Here is a 7636-nt window from a genome sequence, read left to right as displayed (position 1 = left end):
GCTGAGGCTGCCTGTGTGTCCTTGAGCAAAGCACTTAACCACACATCGCTCTGCGATGACACCGGTGCCAAGCTGCATGGGTCCTAATGCCCTTCCCTTGGACAACATCGGTGGCATGGAGAGGGGAGACTTGCAGCTTTGGCAACTGCTGGTTTTCCATTAAAAAAATTGTGCCCTGAAAACTTTCCAAGGCACAAATCCATGGTCTATTGAGACTAACTGAGGCCTACATACATACAGGTATAGTTTTTTCATAAATTCTAATGTATTCCTTTATTTTCATGTAAATGCCTGCAAGAAAATGCATCCTAAGTGACATAAGACCATAAGACATAGGAGCAGAATTAGGCCATTTGGCCCATCGAGTCTGCTCTGCCATTTAATCATGGCTGATTCTTTTATTCTCCTCCTCAACCCCAGTTCCCAGCTTTCCTGTAACCTTTGATGCCAAGTCCAATCAAGAACCTACCAGTCTCTTCCTTAACTAGACCCAATCACCTTGCCTCCACAGCTGCACGTGGCAACAAATTCCACAATTTCATCACCCTTTGGCGAAAGAAATTTCACTTCATCTCTGTTTTGAAAGGGCGCCCCCCCCCCATCCTGAGGCTGTGCCCCCTTGTCCTAGACTCTCCCACCATGGGAAACATCCCATGGGATATATATGTACTTTGATAATAAATTTACTTTGGCCCAGGCTAGCATGACCTGCCTGGAATGTAAACAATAGGTGGCAAAGGGGGAAATCTCCATGTAGCGGATAACTCTGGTTTCAAAGAAAGTTTTTTTTTTCTCTTCATATCATAATTATCCCATTTTTAAAAAAAAATCCCCCAGAAATGAAGTAATGCCATTCTTGTTTCACTGAGAGTCTGGGTTTCTCCAGTGACACGTGATTCACTCTAAGCTCCCACTGGTCTTCCGACACTTTCTTGGTTGCTATAGCGTTGATTGTGAAACACTTTCTTAAAAGATTGTTTGATGGCTGGACGGCACACTTCATATCAGGTTCGGCTCAAATGGAGTTCAGAGTGGGGAAAAAGCGGCACAATAAAAAAAGACAGCCAGGTCTAAGATAGTGTTTAGAAGGGAGCGGACTAAATTCCGCTTTAACCTTTTGGGTTACGGGCTGGGATTTTCCTTCCACTCCCTGACCACCTCCAGATAGGAGTCGCGGTGAATTGCGACGCAGCATCCGCACATTGCATGCCTAATAAATGATTAGACTTGATGGAACTATTAGCTGTTATGAAAATCCTTTGCACAGGAGAATGCCCATATATGGTAACCAGAGCATCCGATGGTGTTGCTGGAATCTGGAATGCCTGACTCTAACCCGGGAATGGATTCGATAGCGCAAAAAATAAAGAATTCTCGGAAGAGGCGAGCAGCAAAAATGCCGGGCACGGTGTGTTAGAGGCAAGGACGTAAGTTAGCACCGATGCCTTAACGTTGCAGTGCTGTTCCTAAGGCGTTGTTGCAGGTTCGGGTGCATTCCGCTCCTTGTAATTCTTATCCCTGCTACCGTGAAGCATGGACCGGTGTTAACCCACCCGCTGCAGTGCAGCTGCAGAACAAATTGTCACCCGAGTTGAAGTCAAACCATTCGGAGGTTCGGAAGACCTATTTAGCAAGTCCCCCGAGGCAGGATTTGTTGTTCTGAGCTCACCGCAGCCGGCAGCTTTCCTCGGAGGGATGAGAGTGGAATTGGGGTTGTAAAACAGAGGGAGGCTCGGAGTGTTCCAGCACGAGGTAAGAGACGGTCTCCTCACTGTGAAAAATCCTTTGGTGTGGTACCCACTTCCCCCTCCCAGCTAGTATTTCCTGACTTGATAATACTGTGCTGCAAATTCCTTGATTATAAGACCAATGCTTTCTGCCGGCGCATGCACTTAGCGTTCGACAGCCTTTCAAATTATCACCTTAGAAATGGAAGAAAAAATTCAAGGTAGGCTTTGCCACGCCGTTCCCGCTGTTTCATGAGTTTTATTGTAGTGGGGATGCTGGGCGATCTGTAGTGTGATTAGTAAGGATGGTTTAGCCGTAAACACCTCAAAGTGGCTCTGTTTGAAGGGATTGCATTGAAATTGCTGCATGTCCCTTCAGTTTTTGTGGTACTGTCACAGCACGGCCGATTTATAATTAAAACATTTGCAATTAAATGTGGGATTGTTAAGGCGGCATCAATCATTTTCAGAAATTAAATAGCCAGTCGTGCTGTAATGATCTCGGTTTTAACCTGGCATTTAATCTCGGTAAGAGTAAGCCGAAAAGGAGATAGTGACACGTGCTGTGATTCAATTTATTGTAGCCTGGCATTCAGTGGGTTTCTGAAGCTTATTATGATCCTCTCTGTTGTTGAGTGGAACGAACAGAAACAGAATTCTTTTCCCTAGATAACCCTTTCCTAGAAATCTGCAGATCGTAGTCTCCATATTGTTCCTTTATTTACTGCAATAAACAGAAATTAGATAGAGATATTGGTCTTGTACACGGATTCTCTCTCTCTCTCCTGTGATTTAATATTAACACACTCTTAGTCGGTTTCATGTCTTTAAAAAAATTGAAAGGGGATATATTAGGGGGAGATTGTGAACAGGAAGAGTTAGTACCTCAAAAATAGTAGTTGCCAGTTTAATTTGAAAACTAAATTAAGATAACGGTGAGGCTTTGCCTATTGAAACAGAAGGCTGACGGAATATGAAATGGATTGGTTGGTATTTGTGAGGAAATTAGAGCGAGTTTGTGGTGACTATTTGGTACCTTTCTGCTGGAATAGTTACAAGACCTGTTTACAAGATGCAGGCTAACTTGAAATTAGGTGAGTACATAAGAGGTAAAGGCATCCTTTTGTCTTTCTGCAGCATCCACTGATCATTACTGCATAATTATAAAGCTATTGTCACTTCAGGCATGGAGTTTACGGATAGGGTGGGGAATTCAGTGCTGGAAAACACTGTTAAAACTTTACACTGCAGTGCAAACTGTTGCTGGAATTACATTGTTAAATCTTGCTAAGTAATGTTAAAATGGAAAAGATAAAATTGTGGTAATGGATCCCTATTTTGCTGAGGTGATGTTACCCAGCCAGTCATATGATGATGTTCAGAAAAGTGTTTTCCCATCGTTTGTTATTGAGCCTACATCTACATTAAAACCCTTGCATTAAACAAAACCTGTAAGAAATATGAAAAATTGTTTGCATCCTGTTAACCTACTTGCCAACTTAAATGACAGAGTTTGTGATGCTTAAAAGGAACTTACTGAGGTTGGTGTCTCTTTTTTATTTCTGAAATAATTATGTTGGGAATAGATCTGTCTTGTCTTCCTGCCACTGGTGAGCAGAGAAAGATGATTTCAACTAATTATCAATCCACAGCAAATCAGTCCTGCCAGGGGGGAAAAAAACCCCAGAATTCTTCAAGGTGCACTTCGGAGGCATTAATGAGTCGTTGTTGCATCCTGGCAACTTTGACAGGAGATAATCCTCTCTGCACTTTGCACACAAGACTTGTGTTATTTAGAACTGAAATCACATGGGACAGATTCTGCATTTGCGCTGGACTATAAAGATGACATTGTGGATCGGATATTTGTTATACAAACTGCCGGGTTTTCATGTTGTCTCTCCTAAAATTGGATATAAACAACTTCTTTTTCATGAGTTGGCATGTACAGTCATGCCTCAGCAATTCCCTAATCTATTTTATCAATACTCTAGTGCTGGGAAAACAAAGTATATATGGACGTGTGTGCAGATGATAGATCATATATAAACATTTCTGAATTGGATCATGACAACAGGTTTCATAATCGATGCCTATAAAATACTGCTTGTTGTTTGCCTTGTTCAAATTGGCTGTCAAGTTTCCTTGACAGTGACTGGACCTCCAAGTGCTTCATTGGTTGTAATTCACCTTCAGATTTCCTGAACTCATGCAAGGGGTTCTTTAGAACAGTTTCCCAATGCAGGCATGAAACATAGGCATAGAAATTTATAATTATAAAGCTGACAGATGAATGCACAGAGGCACAGCATTAGTGCCGTTGCCTGTTAGCTCTAGGACGACAGACTTAATGTTGACCTTGCTTGTTGTCTGTGCAGAGTTCTCAAATTCTCTGTGATTGCTTGGGCTTCTGTTGAATGCTCTGGTTTCCTGCCACTTTCCAAAGATGTTTTGGTAGGTTAATTGGTTATTGATGGACTATAGGAACATTGATGAACTCCAAACATACCATCGACTTTGGACGATGGAGACAGGAGGTCATCAATGGCTTATGCTCCACTCGGAGCTAAGGGCCCAAGAAGAAGAGCAATTGGTTACTGGAAACTACCCCTTATGTAGGTAAGTGGCAGCCAAGGGAAGTTGATATCAAGCTACATGGGGAGAGGAGAATGGGGTTATTCTGCTGGTGCTCCTATGGTCTTGTAGGCTGAAGGACCTGTGTTAATAATTAAACAGTGATAGGTTTTTTTAGGTGTGCAATTGAAATATGATCTCTAAATTTTTCTAAATTCCCATGTTTTCAATTATTAAACTGTGTGTGTTAATGCATACTCACAAACTACAATAGCTCTATGATCCTTTAGCTTTGAATTTACCTGCGCTTTGTGTTGTACTGGTGGGAATTGACTACACGCCAATCAGTTCTATTTCCCTGCAAACCCAAATTGCCTTATGTTACTATTACAAATAATTATATTTAAAATAGGGGACTGTAAGCTTGACTTTAAAAAAGAGTAATGCATAATGTGTGCATGGCCTGCTACAATTATCTCTTGACCTCTAACCCCACTTCATAGGAGCAAATACTTGTATTTCATTAGTTGTGAGATTTGCTGTATAAATATTCAGTATATTGTTGGTCATAAGAGGGAGACTATATTTAATAACTAATTACAGCCATATTAGAAACAATCCTACCCATTATAATTACCGTATTTTTGCCCTCCTATTTCTTTTCTTAGAAGCTTCCTCTTCCCTAACCTTTAATATGGCTAATACAGAAAAATATGAAGGGTGCTTTCGCAGGCCTGACACCATTTAATGACAGTGGCAACTTTTCATGTTTGTTACCACATTTAATCATTTGTTTTTTCCTAGTGCAGGTGTTTTACTTCATGGGTCTGGAAGGCAGAAAGCAAAAAAAACATTAACTTTGCGGGTGAATCTCACATTGAAAGAATGCTGCATTATAAGCATATTGCCAGCGAAGTTATATGAGTGGTGTTGTCTCATCTCTGACCTGGGAAGAGTGAGAGCTGAAGGATCGGAATTCTAAGTTCACTGGGCAAGGAGTTACAGTCTTCAATTCCCATTCCCCTGTTGCTGACAAAGCTAGTAGTTGTACTTCAGATTAAGTGTATTGCAATCTAATCTTTCTTTTCATTAAATGAATTATTTTGTACAATAATATTTGAACATGATGTATACGTTTCAAGGATGGTTTTTTCAATATTGTGTGACCAGAGTGAGAAATGAGTGCCAAAAATCCTGCATGTAGGTTTGGATTTGAATTTGGATGCATGATGAAATCTGAACATAGTTTATTTTGCTTACTGTACTAAGTCTTTACATTAACTCTAACTTGACAAGTTTTCAAATACCTTGTAATTATAATAGAGCACCTAGGACTCCAATAGACAGCCTTCATATAATGGGAGTCTTAAATATCAGATTTTTCAGTAGGTCCTTAGTTCATCTTTCTAACTGGAGAATATCATTCAGATTTATTAAATTATGAATATATGGCAAGAATCACTTAGGGTAGCTACTTTTTTTTTGTTTCTGTGTGAAGTATCTAATTATCTATGACCCTCTTTGAATAAGTTCTACATATGGAATGTCAAGAGTATTTGGAAAATGACCTAAGATCATTCAGGTGTGTGTCTAATTGAAAGATTTGGCCAGATATAGTTGGATTGATAAGATTCTGTGCATTGTCTGTTCAAGAGTGAAGATTTTAAAGACAGCAGTGCATTTGAATATTTCTTAAACAGTACGCACAAGAACAAGCCCTTCAGCCCATCGTTTCTGTGGTGACCATAACTAATCTCATCTGTTTACACTTGGTTATACCCCTCTATTCCCTACCTGTTCATGTTTGTCTAAATACCTCATAAGTATTGCTATGGTATCTATATCCTCCACCTCTGTTGGCAGTGTTATTTGCGTTCATTTAAAAAAAATAAGTTGCCTCTTTTAAACTCCTTTAAACTCTTCTGTTCTCACCTTCAGCCAATCCCCTCTAGAGTTTCACATTTCGAACCTAGGGAAAAAAGTTTAGACTACTTGCGCTACCTGTTGATGCACCATCAATAACTCACTCTGAGACGTAAAAGCGAGGTATCGGCTTTTATTGACTGGAAGAAGGAACAAGCAGTAGTTGACCACCATACTAGATCCTGGAGACGGAGAGGCCGGGCTCAAACCTCCATCACCTTTATACAGGGGTCTGTGGGAGGAGCCACAGGAGCAGTCAGCAGGGGGCGTGTCCAGACAGGTATATGTAGTTCACCACACCTGTATCTCCTCATAATTTTAAAAGCTTCTCTCAGGGTAACTCCAGAGAAGATAATCCAAGTTTGTACATCCTTTCCTGTTAGCTAAAACACTCCAATCCTGGCAGCTTCTTAAAGAACCTTTACCGCATCCTCTCTAAATACTCCACATCCTTCCTGTAGTGTGGCGACCAGAACTACATTCAACACTGCAGGTGTGGTCTAACCAAAGATATATTCAGCTTCAACATAACTTCCCAAAATTTATAATCAATGCCCTAAGCAGTGAAGACAAGCGTTCCATTGTAACTTTTTTTATTACCCTTACTTCTGCTGCAGCTTTGACGGAGCTATGGATTTTCACCCTAAGATGCATCTGTATGCCAATGCTTTCCATTTACTGTGAACTTAACTTTTACATTTGACCTTCTAAATCTTTGCATTTGTCCAGGTAAAACTTCATCTGCAATTTCTCCACCCAAATTTGCATATGTTCTCTCCTTCTGTATACTTTGATAATCTTCCCACATTATTAACAGCTCCACGAATGTACATTGTTACCTGCAAATGCACTAATTATATCACCTACATTTTTATCCAGATAATTAATACACAGTACCAACAATGGAGGTCCCAACACTGATCCTTTGGGAACACTGCTCATAGACTTCCAGTCAAAAAAATACACCTCTCAACCACTTCCTTCTATCTTCTATGACCAAGCCAATTTTGTATCCAGTTTACCAACTCACCACAGGGACTTAATATATTGGACTAATCTACCATGAGGAATCTTATCAAAAGTTCATGAGTAGAACATCCTCTGTTTTATGCTCAGTAACCATCTTTGTTAATTCTTATTTTTTTTTAAAAAGAGCGCAATCAAATTTGTGAGATGGACCATCGCTTGCACAAAGCCATGCTGATGATTGGAACTGGTTTGTTAGTGTCACATATACAGAGATAATGAAAGGCTTGCCTTGCATGCTGTTGATACAGATATGATCATAACACAGTCCATTGAGGTGGAACAAGATAAAACAATAATAATGCTGAAATTATAATGGGTACATTATCATAATACAGAGCAGGTAGACAATAAGTTACCAGTTCTTAATGGACTAGATTGTAAGG

The 7636-nt window shown here is 40.2% G+C and overlaps 1 protein-coding gene across 4 annotated transcripts in view; it reads left to right on the top strand.

Annotated features, from left to right (window-relative positions):
- Nucleotides 1–1379: 1379 nt before the first annotated feature.
- The window catches only part of LOC140719550 (disks large-associated protein 2-like), a 700090-nt gene continuing 693833 nt past the window's right edge, over nt 1380–7636 (top strand). For 3 of the 4 annotated variants that reach the window (XM_073034242.1, XM_073034241.1, XM_073034239.1), the window contains exon 1: nt 1380–1752. The gene's annotated coding sequence lies outside the window, so the exon portion shown is untranslated. Of the gene's footprint in view, nt 1753–1869; nt 1949–7636 lie in introns of those variants that run through there. The other variant, XM_073034240.1, reaches the window with a different exon arrangement.

Source organism: Hemitrygon akajei, chromosome 32, assembly GCF_048418815.1.
Source record: "Hemitrygon akajei chromosome 32, sHemAka1.3, whole genome shotgun sequence".
NCBI lineage: Eukaryota > Metazoa > Chordata > Chondrichthyes > Myliobatiformes > Dasyatidae > Hemitrygon > Hemitrygon akajei.
Note: the sequence above shows the minus strand (reverse complement) of the source record. Positions and strands in the feature narration are given on the sequence as shown.